Source organism: Solanum lycopersicum, chromosome 10 (genome assembly GCF_036512215.1).
Source record: "Solanum lycopersicum chromosome 10, SLM_r2.1".
NCBI lineage: Eukaryota > Viridiplantae > Streptophyta > Magnoliopsida > Solanales > Solanaceae > Solanum > Solanum lycopersicum.
The window spans coordinates 10358942-10380617 of NC_090809.1; the positions used below are offsets into that span (position 1 = coordinate 10358942).

The following is a 21676-nucleotide window of genomic DNA, read 5'->3' on the forward strand; positions in this document are numbered from 1 at the left end:
TTTATAAAATTAATATATATTTCCTAATTCTAGTTAAAAAGTTATTTTTTACATTCCAAGTGAATTTATTTTACAAAACATTTTGAATTTTTACGAAATCGCTGGTATAAAAGACATCCAAAGTATTACGATTATTATCTCACTCACCCATAAGAAGGATCTTCTATATATGTTTCTTTTTCCTTAAGTTATGTGGCCTACTATCATGTTGGTTGTTTCTGAAGATGAAGAATTTAAGGTGTGGACTATATCAGAAGCAAGAGGGCTTGTTAAAGGTATGGCCACAACACAAGTACATATAGATATTATCTCTATTTCAATTTATATGCCTTATTTTTGTTTTAAATAAATGACATATTTTTATATTAAGATATAATTTAACTTTAAAATATTTATTTTAATCATAATGAAATGATTTATAGCCACACAAATTTGTATTATTTATTCTAAATCACAAATTTTAAAAATTTTCTTTTCTTTCTTCAAATCTATATCGAGTTAAACTAATTCACGTAATATGGAACGAATAGAATATTGTTTAAAAGGGGTTTGTTTGATTTTGAAGTAAAATAAAAGTAGCACTACTAGAAGGTGGTTATGATTATGATTGCTAGAAAAAATCAGAAAAAGGAGAGGTCGTTTGAGACGTGTAAGAAACTCAAAAAGAAAATGTCCTTTTCTAAAATTATACTTTTTGCCTAGTTAGGTAGTGGTTACGACTCAAAAGTGTTATTTATGGGGAAAATAAAGTAAAGTTAGAAGACTCAACCATTTTGGAGTTCTATGTTGGGAGATAATGCAGAATTCAAAATTACAACTTGTGCTCATTGTCTCATTTTAAAATAGTATTAGGGACTAGATAAGTTTAAGTGTATCGCTCATATTTTGATAATAGGTTAGGGGTTATGTAATCTCTATACTTTTTTGTTTTAACGTATGTAGCTTAATTTTTTAATCTTTTCGATATTTAAAAATTAAGTTATATTGTTTTGTAAATAGCAATAAATTAATAATTTAAAATATTTAAATTTTAAAGGAATAATGCACAAATATCCCTTAATTTATGTCCAAAATTTCAGAGACACACTTATACTATACTAAGATTCTATTAACCCCTTGAACATATTTTATTAATAATTTTCTATCCCTTTTTTACTTACGTGGCATTATCTTGTGGGCCCAACGCTGGTTGACTTTTTTTTCAAACTAGTGTCACATAGGCCGAAAAGGGGTAGAAAATTATTTATAAAATAAGTTCAGAGGGTAATAGGACATTAGTATAGTATAAGTGTGTCTCTGGAATTTTGGGCATAAGTTGAGGGGGTACTTGTGCATTTTCTCAATTTTAAAAGACATAAAAAATTGATTAACTTTCGAGATAATATCTATTCGACATAAATTGAGATAAAAGAAAAAACATAAATCATTTGAAAATAATGTAAAAGGCACTCTAGATCACAATAATTAACAATTTAATTAAAATATTTGGAAGACATAAAAAATTGATTAACTTTTGAAATTCTATATATGTCATGTAAATCGAGACTTATGGAGTAGTATATAATATTTAAAATGTAAGAAATATAATAAATCGCAATAATTAAAATTTAAAATATTTAAAAATCCTAGAAAAGTTTCAATGATAACCCAAACTAGAGTTGTATCACGTAACTGGAAATTATAGGAGTAACAAATATTAATCATGTGTAAGTAGGGGCACACGACCATGTCAAGTGATTGACATAAATGGACAGAAATTAAAGTGAGGATATATAGTAATGGGGCAGGGAGGATGTAGGTGCGATGGGTTTAAGGCTATGCGGGGCAAAGCAGGTTTAAGGTTATTCGAAGCGGGCGGAATGCAGGACGTGCTGAAGTGGTTCTTTTTAAAACTAATGTGGGGCGGGTGGTTTGCTGGTATATGTGACTTTAAGTGGGTTCAAATTTAATTTAAACTTTTACATATTATAAGTCTGATAGAGTATTTCTTTATTAAGATAATTTCTTTAAAACTACTAAGACATTTAAGATAGTAAATGAAAAATGCTTCAATGAAAATTAATACAATTTCTTACCTGCTTCTCACTTGACCTCTAAAAGAGAATAATTTTTTAAGTGAATATTCTATTAAATTCATACAAATTAATAAAAAAGTGAATTTATTTTTATGAATATTAATCATAGGTTCAAACTTAACTAGAAAAAGAAGATATTAAAAAACTTATGCAGAGTCAGTTTATGTGGGGCAGGTCCATTCGGAGCAGGATGAGGCAGGTTGAAAATGAAAAAAATTGTTATTCGAGACGGAGCAAGGCGGATGAAAATTTGGCGGATTAAGTTCAACCCTGTAACGACCCGTAAAAAGAGCAAGTGAAACTAGCGCCTAACTAATGTGTGTAAGAGTTTGATTTGAGGTTTCATATGATAGAATGTTGTCCCCATCTATGATTGAGGGGCTTAGGGGTCAAGCGTCAAGGTACCACTCCCCAAGGATCACCCTAAGGGTACTTGAGGAAGACCCTTAGCCTAACCCCCAATACCCCAAAGATAACCAAGAGGACCACGCCCCGTAGGTCCATCCACGCCCTGTGGATGGCCTCCGTAGGTCATGGCCCTTAAATCCAAGACTCAGCCACAAACCACGATTGACCAGGACGGGGTGTGACCCACAATGCGTGGTATGGTGTCTTGAGTTCCCACCTGGTTCGCTTTCTTAGTTCGATCAAGGCAAGGGTGATTTTGTAAACTCCTCCTTTGGTCAGTTTAGTTCATGGACGGTTATTTTAGGTTAATTAAAGTATTTTAAGAGTAAAAAGTGTTAGGCTCTATTTTCCAATTCATTATTTCAAAACTCAAAATACAAACCTCCCTTCCCCTCTAAAAGTTCTCTCTCTAGAATCCTCCATTAGAAATGAAGAATTCAAGCTTTCAAGGTCAAGACTTCACTTTTTTCAAGGGATTTTACTGGGATTCTTCTACTAAAGGTATGGTAGTCTTGATCCTTGTCTAATTTATTATTTAATGAGCCAATTTCAAAAGTGATTTCAAGTCTTCAAAATTGATCAAAAGCCCTAGTTTTCAATCTTGGCATGGATTCGATTCTAAACATTTTTCAAAAGTTTTATTGCATTGAATTATAAATCAATTGTGGAATCAAATATGATTTTTTTATGTGTGTGTCAATATTCTTATCTATTGTAGTATCTTAAATCTATAAGTTGATATTGATTCATTGCCTTGAAGGGAAAGTTATGAGTAAATTGAATGTTGAAGTAGAAATGGGACTCAAATGTTGATCCACTTGAAAGGTAGAGGTGTTTACTTATTATGTATATTATCGTATTTAATTGATGGATATCTTCCTTGTACCTTTATGTGCATGAAAGATCTATTTATGATAATGATGTGAAGTATATGTTTATGATCTCAATGAAAGTAAGGTGATCATGTTTAGAATGTGATAGAGTCGTGATTGAAGGTTTATTCTCCTTGAACACTCATGAATGATGATGATAGAATGTGAACAATTTTCTTCAATGCATTGTACACTTTGAATTGGTAGACTCTTGTATCCTATTCTTGTATAAATGAAAGTCATGTGTATTCATGTATCTTGAATTGTTAGGCTTAGGCATCCTCTTCTTGAATGAATTGAAGTATGGTAGAGGGATGCACCTTAACTTGGTAGGATTAGGCATCCTCTTCTTGGATTGTTATTGTATAATGTCTTAATAATTTGAATCGGTAGACCTAATGTTAGTAGCCCTTTCATAAATGACTAATGGATGTGTTTATGATTGAAGTATAATGAATTGATAGACCTAATTTTGGTGGCATTTTCATGAGAAATAAATGTAATGATCATGAATCGGTAGACCTAGTGTTGGTAGCCCTTTCATAAATGAATGTTAAAGTATTCTAGGCTTAGTCTAGTACCGGTAGATCTAGTATTGATAACCCTTCATGATGAGTCTAGAAAGTAATGAATGATAAACCTTAGATCAGTAGAATTAGTGGTGGTAACCCTTCCATGTGTGAAATGATGACCTTGTATCGGTAGACCCAATGTAGATGGCACCCTTCTTGGAAAGTCCTGAGATATCCTTAATATACCTTTAATCGGTAAATCCAATGTTGGTGACCCTTTCTTGTGTAATTTACTTAGAGTCGGTAGACCCAATATTGGTAGCTCTCTCAAGTACAAAAAATGTGAATGAACTACACTATGGGAATGTAGGCTAAGCATCGAGTAGATATGGCAAGATGGAAACTCTCCCAATGTTAGGCTAGGGTTCTGATGAACGTCTTCCTATCCCATAACTATGTTCCTATATAGGGTATATATTAGCTAGTGGCTTCTACCAAAGCTAAGATATTACTAGTCTACCTTAGGTAAGTAGACCACCTTTTTACGATTGGGGTCATATAACACCGGATTCCAAGATCTAGATTTCATGGTCTATGTCGATTTAACTATTTTTCCCATCATGTGAGATGTGTATTATGGTTTCTTGAGAAGTTTTATGACATGTAGGTGGTAGTATGGGATGCCATTCATGTATTACATGAGTCGGCTTTGAGAGGGATATAGTGAGTTCTATAAGGTCTTAATGACCTATGTATGAATGTTTCCTGAATGAATGAAAGTGCACACAATCAAACTAATGTAGAATGTTGACTTAAAGGTGTAATGAGATTATGCATGTTTTAATTGAATTGTTCTTATGTTTTAATTTCCTTGTCATGACTTATGAATATAAATGTGTCTTGTCTTTGGTGACTTCAAAGGAGCACTTAGTGTGAGTAGTAGTAAAGGATGATATTCATACATTTCACAAGTATGACTTAGAGTTGCCCTATATGATGGCCTTATGTGTTGATACTTATGAAAGGTTTATGTCTCTTATGTGTGAATATTATTTAATGATGTAAAGGAAGAACGGTAAGTTCATCTTTGGGTTACCTTAAGGTGGTAGTTTAGTTTGGATGGTGGTATGAGACGTTATTCATACATTGCACAAGGTATAGCTTGAGGGTTACTTGAGGTGAAAACTTAATGTAAAGGCAATGGTTTCTATGTTGATTATGCCTCTAATGTAAAGAAATGACTTGTATTATGACAGGGTTTTATCTTATGCCTCTTTTATTATGTTCATGAAGTTTTATAAAAAAAAATGGGCATATGCATGGTTTTCAACAAAAATGTTCCTTTTAAGCATGCTTATGCATTGCTATCATACTTACTACTTAATTGTACTAAACCAAACCTTTTCGTTTTTACCAAAGTGTAGGATTGGGAGATGTGATGTATTATACTTTGGAAAATAGGTTTCAAAGGAGCTTTGAGTTGAAGATTTGGTAAGTCCTCATAGTTTCGAGGACAAACTCATCGTGTTCCCTTATGTCTTTTATTATTATGTTTAGAGTTTTGTATGGGTTGTGTCACAAATTTTAAGTATTATGTTTCTAGATGGTTTGAGACAATGTATATAAAGACTTCCACTTGCTTTTATAAAAGGGAAACGGATAAATATACCTTCGAATTATCGTAAATGGTATGTCAATACCCTTCGTTATAGTTTAAGATTGTATATACCCTTACTGTCAATATTTTGGATTGTGTATACCCTTGAAACTAACAGCCGGACACATGGCTACATCTCAATTATTTACATAATTTTTATTATATTTTTATCCAAAATTAATAAACCCACTCATCATCCCTAACACATTTGTAACCCGAATTAAAACACCAATGACCATCTTCCATAATTCCCTTCAAACAATGATCCATCTTCTTCATTCTCTTCTTTAGTTCTCAAAATTTTGTTGCACGATTTAAAAATTAACTAACATTAGCCATGTACATTTTTTTTGTGTTTTAGAGTTCATGGATGATTGTGCACAAAACCATCAAACAAATTTTGTGAATGACCACCCCTATAGTTGCCGCCTTCTTCTCCAAAGTTCACACAAACATATAGATCATTAGAGATGAGATTTTGGTGTTTCTTTAGATGGAATGCAATACTTTTTTAGGTTGTGTGCGCCTTGAAGAGGCGCCGACATTGGCCTTGCTTCATTAAGCTTGTCGAAAAACCACCAAGACGTTCATTAGTGGTCTGTCGGAGTTCAAACCCTTAGAATAAGCTGAAATTTCTTGAGGTAGATGATAAGTGGGTGGGGAATAAACTCCAGATGTCAAAACTTTACAAACTTTCCCAGAAATTAGACGAAATCTCTTGCGACAATGCATTAGGCGATCTCGCCATAAATTCTCAAAGCTTCTTCATTGTTAATTTTCCTCATAACAAATTGAATTTTGGCGAGGGAGTAGATCTGACGATGCTCCATCCTCTTCACTAGACAGAATTTGAGTCAAAACACATGAATATGATATTGTTGCAAAGGTTTTGAATTTTATATTTAGCTTTATTAAAATATATTCGAATTATTTCAAAAAAGGGTTTTGGGTGGGTTTAAAATAGAAATGGGTGGATTTTCTAATTTTGGGTAAAACAATCATGTTAGTCCTTGAAATGAAGTCACGTGTTAGGCCGTTAGTATCAAGGACATACACAACCCAAAATATTGGCGGTAAGGTTATATACAACCGTAAAGTATAACGGATGGTATTGACATACCATTTACGATATTTTGGAGGTATATTTATTCTTTTTACCTATATAAAAATGTCTTCGAATATAAATGAAAAGTTTTTAATTTAGCTTTGTTTTCCTATTCTCCTATGACCATAAATGATATGAGGCTTGTATGAAACTTTTTGGAGTCTTGTACACCGTGTCACTTTCAGGGTGTAGGCTAGGGTGGTGACAAACATGGTATCAGAGCACAAGATTTTGTGAATGGTTTTAGGATATCTAAAACCACATCTAGTAGAGTCTTGTTCAAAGTGTGAAGTGCGCCAGGAGGCTATTGGGTGTTAGGAAAGTCTCACTTCTTCATTCTTCAAGTCGTGCCATAGAGTTTAACTCTATAATATTTTTTTCGCATTCCTTGTCGGGTGGTCTTTAAGATATGATCACTTGGAAGACTTATATTAGGAGGAGTGAGGGAGAAAATTTGGTTGTGATGCCAATTAAGGATATGTGACTTGTTAAGATTTTAGGTGATAGATTGTGATGTTGTCTCTAGTATGAATGAGTTGTTTTATGGTTATATGTTTTGTTGGTAGAAAGTTATGATGAGATTTAAGGTATATTGAAAGAGTTTATGAATAGTGTTGTTTAAGTGATGCCTAGAGATGTTGGGTGTGTGACTCTTTTGAAAGAAGGGTAGAAGTGTTATTCACCTTAGAAATTGAGAGAAGAGATGCTTAAGAGAATTTGTATAGACTTGCTCCCAAGGGGTAGATAATGTGATTATATGGTAAGGTCACTGAGTAACCTAGATGTACATGAGCTAGAGTTCTTTTACATTCTTACCATATGAGGAGTGGTGAGTTTGAGAATTTTAGACCCGATCTAATAGACTCATACGAGACGTTGAGATGGAGTTGATGATTTCTTTTAATTGTGAATGTTGTATTGAGGTTTTTATATTGTTTTCATAGTAACCTTAGTTGGGTTTACTCCTAAGTGTGGAATGGTATGAATAGTAAGGTTGTTGAGAGTATCCTTGCCTCTTTCCTTTGATTCCCATTCAAGCTTGAGACGGGGAGTTCCTTGTAGCTTGTTTTTGTCTTGGAGGCATGAGTGATTATGTGTTCCATGGCTTCCTTTTGATATGCATGTTCTTAATGAATTCTTGGTTAAATGAGAAAATGAGTCTATATAATATATATTCCTCATGTTAATGTGCATTTAGTTTGAGTTGCCTCTATGCTTCATCACATGAATTGTAAAACATACCTAAATGTGTTTTTTTAGAGTAATTACATATTTTGCTTGATGATGTTATGATGAGCATTATTTGAGTTGGAGAAGGAAGTTCCTCCAATAAATGAGAAATGATTAATTTTGATGCATAATGAGTTTGTAGATGTAGTTCATTCTTTCTTGTATTGCATTGAGCTTATTGATGTGGAGTTGATGTCTCTTCCTAGTTTTGTGCATTGTTTATGAAGTTGCATGCATGATGGGCTGCTGGGCTTGAGTCGTTAACCCTTTAATGTGTTCTAAGTGTCATTCGAGGACGAATGTTTCAAGTGGAGATAATGTAACGACCCATAAAATGAGTAAGTGGAACTAGAGCCTAACTAGTGTGTGAGAGAGAGTTTGATTTGACGTTTCATGTGATAGAATATTGTCTCGATTTACGATTGAGAGGTATAGGGTTCAAGCGTCAAGGTACCACTCCCCAAGGACTACCCTAAGGGTCCTTGAGTTAGACCCTTATCCTAACCGCCTAGACCCCAAAGATAAGAAAGAGTTGCCAAAAGCTGATGACCTACAAAAGGGGACCACGCCCAGTAGGTCCATTCATGCCCCATGGATGGCCTCCGTAGGTCATGACCCCCAAATCCAAGCCTCATCCACAAACCACGGCTGACCAGGATGGTGTATGACCCAGACCATAGTCCATGGTTTGGTGTCGTGAGCCCCCACCTAATTTGATGTCTTGGTTCAACCAAGGTAAGGGTGATTTGGTAAATTCCTCCCTTGGTTAGTTTAGTTCATGGACGGTTATTTTAGGTTAAATAAAGTATTGGAAGTGTTAGACTCTATTTTTCAATTCATTATTTCAAAACCCAAAATACAAACCTCATTTCCCCGCCAAAAGTTCTCTCTCTTTAAAACTCCATTGGAGGTGACGAATTCAAGTTTCTAAGATCAATACTTCAAGTTTTTCAAGGTATTTTCATGGGATTCTTCTACTAAAGGTGTGGTAGTCTTGATCCTTGTCTAATTTTTCATTCAAGGAACCAATTTCAAAAGTGATTTCAAATCTTCAAAGTTGATCAAAAATCTTAGTTTTCAATCTTGGCATGAGTTCAATTCTAATCGTTTTTCAAAAGCTTTATTGCATTGCAGGAATCAATTTAGATAGTGCTTTGTGGCTCTGGTGGTGACTAGATCAATGTGTTATTGTTTCAAGATAAAATCTCATCGAAGTTCGTTGAATTATGAATCAATTGTGGAATTAAAGATGAATTTATGGTGAATTTCTCCTAGAACCCATGCTTTTCCCAAATCTCTATATTGTGAATTGTGATTGGTGGTTGATTGATTATGAAGAATGTATGTTAAATTGTTTGTGTTTATATTGAATTAGTGTATTGAATCATGTCAAAAAAAAATTAACTATGGTAATATCTTAGATCTATGGGTTGAGATCGATTCATAGCCTTGAAGGGAAAGTTATGAGTAAATTCAATGTTGAAGTAGAATTGAGACTTAAATGTTGATCCACTTGAAAGGTGGAGGTGTTTACTTACTATGTATATTATGATATTGAATTGATGGATATATTCCTTGTACCTCTATATGCATGGAGGATCTATGTATGATCATGATGTGAAGTAAGGTGATCATTTTTAAAATGTGATAGGTCATGATTGAAAGTTTATTCTAACATGAACACTCATGAAAGATGATGATAGAATGTGAAGAGTTTTCTTGAATGTATTGTACACTTTGAATTAGCAGACACTTGTATAGTGAATTCACGTTAATGAATGAAAAGGTATACAAAACATAATACAGAAGTTGAATCATACTATTGTATTTTGTTAAGGTCTGCAGAACGTAAATTGTATACTCTGAAGGTATATATATATATATATATATATATAAAATCAATCATATATCATCTCGCTAATTGGTAATTTTCTACCATATTTCATGTTAGATACACGTAGATATGCGTGTTTTTGCTACCGAATACACTGCAATAGAGAGAAAGGTGAGCTAGTGAAATACGAGGGATGCAAGTGAGATATTTTATATATAAAAGATACATGTGAATCACATTAGATAGATGTATCTAGAATAATAGATATATTTCTGATATATTCTGAAAATAGATGCATTGGGAGAGAGGCGGGGGAGAGGGGTGAGAGAATTTTAGAGAGTCAAATACATGTGAATCCACTTGGATATACTGTATCTAAAATAAATTACACATATTTTGAACTCCATGTATCGAGATACATTTATTTGAAAGTGTAAGATACATGTATCCAAAGTCCAAATTCTGATAAGATTCGTAATATTGAGAACTTTAGTGAAGAAAAGTGGGATTTATGTTGATTACCCAAACAATATAGGAAAAACTACATAACTAGACATACTTTAGTACCATTTATTCTATTGTTTTATATATTCTCAAAATATTGCATATCTTATCAATAGTTAAGAGTTTCCTACATATCTTACGCATAGATAGATGAGTGAGATTCGTGCCACACATAGTTCTTCTGACTTTCAAATAGTATTCAAGATCCTCCGTTTTTCATTATCTAACAAATCACTTAACGAAGTATATTATCTTTACATTCGTTTCCTAAATTCCATAACCCCTTCCTGAACCAAATATGAATCTTTTGATTCATTTGTCTCTCACACTCAATTACTTAAGATAAATTCTCATATCTTTTTTTATGAATGTAAAGATCCTATCTTCTCTTCTTTGTTCATATTCCAAAAAGTTTTGAAATTAATATTCGTAGTATTCCAAATATATGTGAATCATACTTGATACGTATATTTGTATGTATCTGGAGTGATTCACGTATATCTGCTCATATATATGATAAGTGTAGTGAGAAAGATGGGAGAGATGTGGGAAGAGAGAGGAAGGTTTGCTATGTATCTTCGATGCATGTACTTGGATACAATGTATATAGAATAACAAATAACATTTAAATTTAACCCATGTAGCCAAAATACATGTATTTGGAATAATATACAGTACTATATATTTAAGTACTTAACTCCTGAAGTAGTGAAATTTAGGTAGGTTCCCAAAAATATACCTTGTTTAGGTATACAGTAATGTTTCAAAATGGACCTTTTTGGGTAATTATTTTGGGCCTAACCCCACCTTTCTTTTTCTGATTGGGCCGGAGAGAAAATGGATAATTTCCTCTAGTCCATGAGCTAGTTCATCCTAATTTCTACTTATATAAAATAATAATTGGTATTCTTAAAATATACCAAATATAAAATGAGCTTTACTTTTCAAAATATAGCAGTGAAAATTATCAACATCTAAAAAAAAGAAATTGAAGTAAAATAAAAAGGGCTACTTTCACATATAGTAAATAAAAAATTTATATCTGTATGCTATAGCAAAGTTTGCATAATTGCGCTTCATAGCAAACATAGAAGCTGTATAATTCGCAATACATATACAGTTGAAGCAAATTGTATAAAACGAAGTGTATAAAACAAGAAAGAGAAAGACACTTGGGCAGAGAACTGTATAAAAACGAAGTGTATAAAACGAATTGTATTATTATAAGTGTATAGAACGATTATATACAATTTGAATTTGTATAAAATGAGAAAGAGAGAAAGACAAAAGAGACTTGACAAGGAATATAAAATAGAATTGAATTGTATAAAATGAAAAAAAAAAGAAATTAGATACAATTTGAAAATTGTATAAAACGAGAAAGAGAGAAAGGCAAAAGAAACTGGGCAGGGGAGTATTTTTATTGTATAATTATAGGTGTATAGGTGTATAGGACGAAAATATATGTACTTGCATGTGTATATACAATTTTCTCACGCTTTATACAAACAGATTCGCAATTTATACATTTCGCTTCTGTTTGTATAAGTGAGAAAGGCGAGGGTGGCGAGCGAGATTTGGGAGAGTGGCGAGCGAGTTCTAGAAAGGGGAGAGAGGGAAACAAACAAACATATATATATATATATATATATATATATATATATATATATATATATATATATATAATTTTCTCTGCTTTATACAATTAGAAACAATTTTTATACACTTGTGTTTGTATAAAAAGTAAGGAAGCGAGGCGAGAGATTGGAGGAGAGTGGCGAGCGAGATATTAAATCAAACCCTAACTACTCCATTTATTTTAAGTTATTGGTTTGCTATTATATACAATTTCTCAAATAAAAATGCATGGTAAATGATTCCTTCAAACACGAAACTAGTGTTTTTTGTTCCATATTTTTTTCTGGATTTTTGTCTTCCTCAATTCTTTCCTTTGACATTGTTTTTTTTTTAAAAAAAAGATGCAATAATTATATTCTTTCAAACAAGAGAGTAATCTTTTAGCAAAAATTGTATATAATAGTAAACTATTAATTAAAATCAAATATTATAATCATAGTTTAACTTAATTGTACTCCATAACAAACTGTTAATTAAAATCAAATATTATAATCATAGTTTTATTTAGTTGCATTCCATAACAAACTGTTGCTATTTCACCTCTCTCACGGTGAATCTCGCTCGTTACTCTTGTTCTGTTCCTCTCTCTTGCTTTTTATACAAACGTGAATGTATAAAATGTGTTTGTATTTGTATAAAGCGAGAGAAAACTACATATATGCATATATTTTCGTTCTGTTTTCTCCTTTCTCTAAGATCTCGTTCGTCATTCTCTCTCGCTTATACAAATAGAAAATAAATGTATAAATTGTGTTTTTGTTTGTATAAAGCGAGAAAAAATTGTATACACACATGCAAATACATATATATATTCATCTTATATACTTATAATTATACAATATAAATATTTTCCTGCACAGTTTTCTTTTGCCTTTCTCTCTTTTTCATTTTATACAAACACAGATTATACAATTAATCTTTTATATATGTATACCGAAACAGAAACAATTTTTATGCAACTATCTTTTTATATATGTATAGCGAAATATATACATATTTAAGTTTGCTATGGAGTGCAGTTACGCAAATTATAGCTATAACATATAAATATAATTTTTGTATTTGTTATACGTAAAAATTGCTCTAATTTTTTTCATGATACTAATTCGAGAAAATTTTCATTTGTTTTTATCTTATTATATCCTTTTTCGAATTAAAAATAAAGGATACCTTATCTTTTTTAAGAGACAGGGAACATATTTTTTGTCATGATATTCATTTCATAAATCACTTCTAGAATTGTGTTTTCTCTGTTTTTTTCTTTGAATAAAATAAAAGGAATGGGTAAGAAAAATAAAAACTTCAAACACAATATCATAATCAATATTTAGTATGATATTATTTTCATAAATTTCTCCTACATTTTTATTGTTTAACATTCTCCCCTTTTAAAAATCTGAAAAATCATATTATACATATGCTTATTCTCTTTTGTATTCCGAGTTAAAAACTTTATTTCTTTAAAGAATTTTTGCTTTTTTAAAATTTCATTAATTAATTTAATCACTCTATAAAGTGAATCAATTTGTATTTATCATATTCTATACATTAGTATACACTAAAATATGTTTGTGTAAGATATGGTAAATTTGTTTGTATAATTCGTGGGTTTGTATAATTTTGCGGATGAGTTTATATTATTTGTGTGTACGTTTATATAATTAAGCTATTTTTGAAAACTTCAAATAACGAACTTATACAAATACAAACATTTAAACTTTAATTAGTTATACAAATTATACTATCCAAATTTACATCATATCAAAGTTATACAAATTATGAATTATACAAGCGTGAAAATTATAAAAATTCAAATTCTAGTCCATGTAATTAGTATTGAATGTTTATCGCAAGTGATCATTACTAAAACTAACTATAATTACTAATTAACTAGTGTGTGTGTTTAACCATTTAACTTTTTCCATATTTTATCCACAATTCATATGCTAATATAAGATTCTATATTATGCCATTTAGATATATATTTTTATGCAGTTTGTATACCATATTATTTAAGGAAAATTTCTTATATAGCAAACAAATTAAATAAAATAATGTTTTGTAGGTATAGTTATGTAATTATATTTTATGGGTATAATTTAATTTGTATATTACATTTTTTTGTTTATTATAGTACAATATTTTGTTAATAAATGGATACATGAGCAATTAATAAGGTGACATAAAATTTACAAAATTTCATGATTCATACTAATCGTTTTAAATTAAATATTTTTTCGAAAGAAGAGTTTTATAATGATACAAACATCATAACAACTAGTTTTCTCATACCATTGAAGCAATATTAAACGAAAATTTTTGGGTTCATCAATACTCTTTATATTCAACGTCGGGTGGATTTTTTTTAAAGGAAACTTCATGTTTTGAACGGCAAAAAAGGATACGGTTAATTTGTATAGTATATAGCTAAAATTTTCAGGAATGGATTATTAATGTTTTGTTCATTCTAATGTTTCACAAGTATGTATTTTTGTTTATACAAATATACAAAAAGTATATATTAACAATTCTAATCAAATTTTATTCTAATTGTTGGTGAGAAATTTCGAAAGACATAATTTATATATGTGAATTATATATGTATAGCACTGCATGTAGGGGGGGGGGGGGGGGAGCATGTTTGGTGGTTGATTGCAAATTAATCTAACTCCCTATGTAAACGTGAAGACAATAAAAAATATATTTCAATATGTAAATCAAATATTTATACAAATTAATTACTATATACAATTATATGCTTTATAAGTATAAACCATTTGTACAAAATAAGAACTAATGTTGTTTGTATATAACTAGAAACTCTATATTATATGAATGTAGTACTTAAATATACAGAAATATACATATAAATAAAACCATTTTTTATATAACTATCAAAATGTACAAATCACTATATAAAACATATTTTATACACTTACCTAGTGTTCTTTATATTTGTGAATATATGTATATCGAATACAGAAATACACATATACATCAAATAATTTTGTATATAACTATCAAAATATACAAATCACTATATACAAAATTATTTCTTACAATCAATAACGTTTAACAAATCAGACACAATCTCTTCTGATATTCTTGATTGATTACCATTAGAATTACTGTATTTGAATTTTCTCTTGTTCCCTCTGTCACGACCCAAAACGAGCCGTGAGTGGCACCCACACTTATCCTACTATGTGAGCGAACCAACCCATCTAAACCCCAACATTTCAAACATAATAGACAGAATATAATGCGGAAGACTTAAACTCATTAACGAAATCAATAATTAACTTCTAAAACTCAAAACTTATCATTATCCCCAAAATCTGGAAGTCATCATCACAAGAACATCTATCCTCAAATTACTAAATCTAAGAATGTCTAGGAAGCTAAAACAAATACAAGAGATAGTCCATGTCCGAACTTCAAGGACATCAAGACATAAATGATAGAGAATCCAGTCCGAGCTAGGAACAATAGCTCACCCTGAAATCTGACGTGGTGAAGACTTGCTAGAGTTGCGGTTGAGTTGAAGACGACGGTACGTTTGCTGCACTCCACAATTAACAAAAGGAAAACATACAAGTAGGGGTCAGTACAAGCACAAGTACTGAGTAGATATCATCGGCCAACTCAAAATAGAAAGCAATATATATCGAATAATATCATAAAATCAACTACAATACTCAACAGGTGGCAACAACAAGTACAAGAATCTTTGATAATAACGCCAAGTACACCCATGAGGACTCAAGCCTCCATACCATACTCATTTGGGAAATAGGTTCATTAAATTGAGTCCATTAACATAATTCAAGATTCATTCTCTTTATTCCTCTTGTGTCGGAACGTGACACTCCGATCCCCTAATACTACGTGTCGGTTCATGACACCCGATCCCCTAATACTATGTGTCAGTTCGTGACACCCGATCCCCTAATACTATGTGTCGGTTCGTGACACCCGATCCCCTAATACTATGTGTCGGTTCGTGACACCCGATCCCCTAATACTATGTGTCGATTTGTGACACCCGATCCCCTAATACTATGTGTCGGTTCGTGACACCCGATCCCCTAATACTATGTGTCGGTTCGTGACACCCGATCCCCTAATACTATGTGTCGGTTCGTGACACCCGATCCATTAACCTCATTCTTTTAGTTCATCAAGCCTTCTTTTATACCAAGACATCATCATTAACAAAGAGGTTTTTAAGATTTAAAATTCAACAGCCTCATCATGCTTATTTCATCAAAATTACATAATCATATCATACAAGCACACAATTAAGCATATAGAAGACTTTACAAAATTACCCAACACATATCATTCGCTATTAAGAGTTTACTATGAAATAGAATAAACTATAACCTACCTCCACCGAAGAATTGAAGTCAAGAAATCTACTTTTCCAATGCTTTGCTTTCTTCTTCGTTTCTCCCTCTCTCGTTCGTTCGTTCTCCCTCCTCTCTTTTTTCTGATTTTTCCTTATTCAAACTCTTTTTCTTTTACCCTAATTACCATATAATTATGTGTAAAAGATGACCAAAGTAACCCACTAATTAATTCAAGGTTATCTCCTTTAACCCCCAAGTAATTGAATTATTAACATTAACCCACTAACTTTATAATTATAAGCAAGAATAGTCCAAAACGCCCCTTAAAACTTTTAACAGAAATCCGACTCAGTCAGGATTACGTAGCCTATGACGGCCCGTCGTGCCTGCGACGGTCCGTCCTGCTGCTTCCGTCACAAAGTTCAGAGACTAAATTTCTCTAAAGGGTCTGTGACGGTCCGTCGTGCCCACGACGGTCCGTTCTGCCCACGACGGTCCATCCTGCCATGTCGTCGTGAAGTTCAGAGAGTTGTTCTCAGTACCCAATTTATCAGAATTCTAAGTGTTTTGGAACGAGACACCCTCGACGGTCCGTCGTGCCCATGACGGTCCGTCGTGGGATCCGTCGACTCAGACAGTTATTACCAGAAAATAAACTCTACTGCTCAAAATGACTAACAGGTCGTTACAATAGATACCAATTTACCCGTCGTTCGTCCTCGAACGATCACAAGAAAAATAACAAGGGTGAAAAGGAGTACCTGAATTTGTAAACAGGTGTGGGTATTTTTCCTGCATATCAGCCTCCTTCTCCCAAGTGGACTCTTCAACGGGTCGATTCTTCCATTGAACTTTGATGGATGCAATCTCCCTTGATCTCAACTTGCGGACTTCTCTATCCAAAATGGCAACAGGCTCCTCCTCATAAGACAAATTCTCATCAAGAAGGACTGAATCCCAACGAATGATGTAGTTTCCATCACCATGGTATCTTTTCAGCATAAACACGTGAAATACCGGGTGCACTCCTGACAGTCCTGGGGGTAAGGCTAATTCATAAGCTACCTCCCCCACGCGCTTCAGAACTTCAAATGGACCAATATACCTCGGACTAAGATTACCTCGCTTACCAAACCGCATCACCCCTTTCATGGGTGAAACCTTCAGCAGAACTTGTTCGCCCTCCATAAACTCCATGTCTCTAACCTTTCGATCTGCATATTCTTTCTGCCTACTTTGAGCCTCTAAAAGCTTTTCTTGAATGCATTTCACTTTGTCTAACGATTCCCTTAGAAGGTCAGTACCCCAAGGTCTAACCTCAAATGCATCAAACCACCCAATGGGAGACCTACATCTTCTCCCATACAATGCCTCAAATGGGGCCATATCAATACTTCGGTGATAGCTATTGTTGTATGAGAACTCTGCTAAGGGTAAGAAGTTATCCCAATGACTTCCAAACTCTATCACACATGCACGAAGCATATCCTCCAAAACCTGAGTCGTTTGCTCAGACTGATCATCAGTATGAGGGTGAAATGCAGTACTAAGATCCAATCTAGTACCTAATTCAGCATGCAATGTTTTCCAAAACTTAGAAGTAAATTGCGTACCTCTATCTGATATGATGGAGAGTGGAACTCCATGCAATCAAACAATTTCATAGATGTAAATTTTGGCTAACTTCTCTACATTATAAGTTACCTTGACCAGAATGAAATGAGCAGCCTTAGTTAGTTTGTCAACAATCACCCAAATAGAGTCATACTTACCCATTGTCTTTGGAAGACCAACCACAAAGTCCATTGCAATTCTCTTTCACTTCCATTCAGGAATGGGCATTCTCTGAAGTGTCCCTCTAGGCCTCTGGTGTTCATACTTTACCTGCTGACAATTTGGGCATTGAGCAACAAAATCAACAATGTCACGCTTCATCCTACCCCACCAAAAATGTTTTTTTAGGTCACGATACATCTTGGTTGCACCAGATGTATAGAATACCTTGAACTATGAGCCTCTGTAAGAATAGTGTGAATCAAGTCATCGAAGCGGGGTACACATACTCTTCCCTTAATTCTCAAAACACCTTCCTCATCGATTTTTGCTTCTTTAGCCTCACCTCGCAACACCTTATCTCGGATCCGGATCAGTTTCTCATCGATAAACTGCTTTCCTTTAATCTTATCAAGAAAGGAAGATCTTGCCTCCACACAGGCCAAAAATCCTCCCTTCTCATTTACTTCTAGCCTCATAAAGTCATTAGCCAAAGTCTGAACCTCTCTAGCCAATGGGCGTCTAGAAACCTGCAAGTGGGCTAGGCTTCCCATGCTCCCTGCCTTTCTACTTAAGGCATCTGCCACCACATTAGCCTTTCCCGGATGATACAAGATAGTGATATCATAGTCCTTCAGTAGTTCCATTCATCTCCTCTGTCTCAAATTCAAATCTTTCTGAGTAAAGACATACTGTAAACTGCGATGATCTGTATAGACTTCACACTTAACCCCATATAGATAATGTATCCATTGCTTTAATGCAAACACTACTGCCGCTAACTCTAAATTGTGGGTCGGATAATTACGTTCATGCACCTTTAATTGCCTCGAGGCATAAGCAATTACATTCTTCTCTTGCATTAGCACTGCACCTAAACCATAATAGGATGCATCACAGTAAACAATGAAATTTTTACCTTCCACTGGCAAGGTAAGAATTGGTGCAGTAGTCAACAAGGTCTTGAGCTTCTGAAAGCTTTCTTCACACTCGTCCGACCACACAAATGGAACACTCTGCTTAGTCAAGTTTGTCAATTGGGAAGCAGTGGAAGAAAATCCCTTGACGAATCGACGGTAGTAGCTAGATAAACCAACGAAACTCCTTACCTCTGTAACATTAGTAGGTCTTACCCAATTTTTCACTGCTTCGATCTTAGAAGGATCCACCATCACTCCATCCTTAGAAACCACATGCCCCCAAGAAGGACACTGAATCTAGCCAAAACTCACACTTAGAGAATTTGGCATAAAGTTTTTTCTCCCTTAACATTTCCAATACCCTTCTCAAGTGCTCCTCATGTTCTTTCTTGCTCTTTGAATATACTAGTATATCATCAATGAATACAATGACAAAGAGATCCAGGTATGGCTTAAAAATCCCATTCATCAAGCTTATAAAAGCAGTAGGGGCATTCATAAGCCCAAAAGACATTACTAAAAACTCATAATGTCCATACCTGGTCCGAAAAGCAGTCTTGGGCACATCCATTGATCGTATTTTCAATTGATGATAACCAGATCTCAAATCAATTTTTGAGAAGGTACAAGCACCTTGTAACTGATCGAACAAATCATCGATGCGAGGAAGAGGATACTTGTTCTTAACAGTTACCTTATTCAGTTGTCTGTAGTCAATGCACATCCGAAAACTTCCATCCTTCTTCTTCACAAACAAAACAGGAGCACCCCAAGGGGATGCACTTGGTCTAATAAAGCCCTTGCTTAACAACTCTTGAAGTTGGTCCTTTAACTCTCTTAACTCAGTGGGAGCCAACCTATAAGGGGGTATGGAAATAGGGCGAGTGACCGGCTCCAGATCAATACAAAAGTCGATATCTCTATCTGGTGGCATACCAAGAAGGTCTGTGGGAAACACATCCAGAAATTCACGGACTATTGAAACCGACTCAATTGAAGGTACTTGGGTAGTATCATCCCTGAGGTGTGCCAAGAAAGCTAAACAACCCTTTCTAACCATTCTCTTAGCACGAAGGAAGGAGATGATACGAACTGGAGTGGAAGTGTAGTCACCCTCCCACACTAACAGATCTGTCCCAGGCTTGGCCAATGTCACAGTTTTGGCATTGCAATCTAAGATTGCGAAGTTTGGAGAAAGCCAAGTCATACCCAAAATTACATCGAAATCAACCATTTATAAGATAACCAAGTCTACATGAGTATTGCTCCCCATAAAAGTCACAAGACAAGACCTATACACCCTTTCAACTATCACAGACTCACCCACCGGAGTAGAGACACGAATAGGCATGTCAAGCGATTCAAAATGTAATTTAAGACCAGTAGCAAATGAGGAAGATACATATGAAAATGTGGATCCAGGATCAAATAATACAAAATGCATGCAATCACAAACCAAAAGATTACCTGTGATGACAACATCAGATGTCTCCGCTTCAGATCTCCCAGGGAAAGCATAACAATGAGCCCTATCACCGGTCTGTCCGTTGCCCCTACCATGTTGCGCTGCAGTAGTTCCAGTTTTCCCGTCCCCCCGGCCGTTTTGATGACCACCATTACCTCGGCCACCACGTCCTCCCGAATAACGGCCTCTTCCATGACCACCTCTACCTCTGATTATTGGGGGTCTGTAACTCTGTTTTGGACAATTTCTCCTAGTATGTCCAGTTTCTCCACATCCATAACAATCTCTAGATTCAAGCATAGGTCTTTGTGAGAACGACGGAGTCTGGGGATAACCTCCAAACTTAGAGAAATATTGACCGGTCTGCGGTGGACCCCCAGCTACAATCTATAGTAAAGACTGAATAGGGTAGGCTAGAAAACCTCCTGAACTCTGCCCTCTAGAGTAAGAACCATTGAACTCACCTCCTTTACGAAACCTCTTAGATGTCGATGCCATGGTGAAGTCGTCTGGCTTCACTCCCTCCACTTCTATCACGAAATCTACCACCTCCTGAAATGATTTTGCTGTAGCAGCTACCTGTAAGGATGAAATCCGTAAATCTGACCTCAACCCTTTCACGAAACGGCGGATCCGCTCTTGTGGACTGAAGCAAAGCTGGGTGGCATACCTAGATAATGCACGAAACTTAGCCTCATATGCAGTAACCGACATCCTGCCTTGCTCTAGGCTCAGAAACTCATCTCTCCTCCCATCCCTCAAAGTCCGAGGTATATACTTCTCCATAAACAAGCTAGAGAATGATGCCCAAGTCATAGGTGGTGCTTGTGCTGGTTGACATTCAACATACGATCGCCACCACATTTTGGCATTCCCTTGAAACTGATAGGTTACAAACTCAACACCAAATCGTTCTACTATGCCCATTTTGTGTAGTAGCTCATGAAAATCAACCAGAAAGTCATAGGCATCCTCATATTTAGTACCCTTGAAGACTGGAGGTTTTAATTTCAAGAACTTACTGAAAAGTTCATGCTGATCACTTGTCATTATAGGCCCTGTAGTCAACCGAGGAAACGTGCCTATTTTCAATGAGGCATCCATGCGGGGAGCCACAACAGCGGCATGTTGTACTCCCGGAACCTGAGGTGATGGTGCAGAAAACATTGGAGGTGTCTGGCCCTGATCAGATAACCCGCTAAGATAAGCAAGAACCTGATAAATCATCTCAAGGGTAGGTTGGGGTGGTAATTCCTCATTGTGCACTTGCTCATTCTCACCTTCCTCCCCCTCTCTTACTACTTCCTCAGTCGGTGGAGGAGTCACCGCCC

At 34.5% G+C, this 21676-nt stretch overlaps 1 long non-coding RNA gene across 3 annotated transcripts; it reads left to right on the plus strand.

Moving 5' to 3' along the window:
- Positions 1-136: 136 nt before the first annotated feature.
- LOC104649540 (uncharacterized) lies at positions 137-5553 on the plus strand. 3 transcript variants are annotated; one of them, XR_011212093.1, is made up of 3 exons: positions 137-275; positions 3244-3308; positions 5292-5553. It is a non-coding gene; the product is annotated as an uncharacterized lncRNA (long non-coding RNA). The 3 variants fall into 3 exon arrangements; XR_011212094.1 differs by lacking the exon at positions 137-275 and adding an exon at positions 2848-2984; XR_011212092.1 differs by lacking the exons at positions 3244-3308; positions 5292-5553 and adding an exon at positions 2250-3169 and having other exon boundaries at positions 140-275.
- Positions 5554-21676: the final 16123 nt, after the last annotated feature.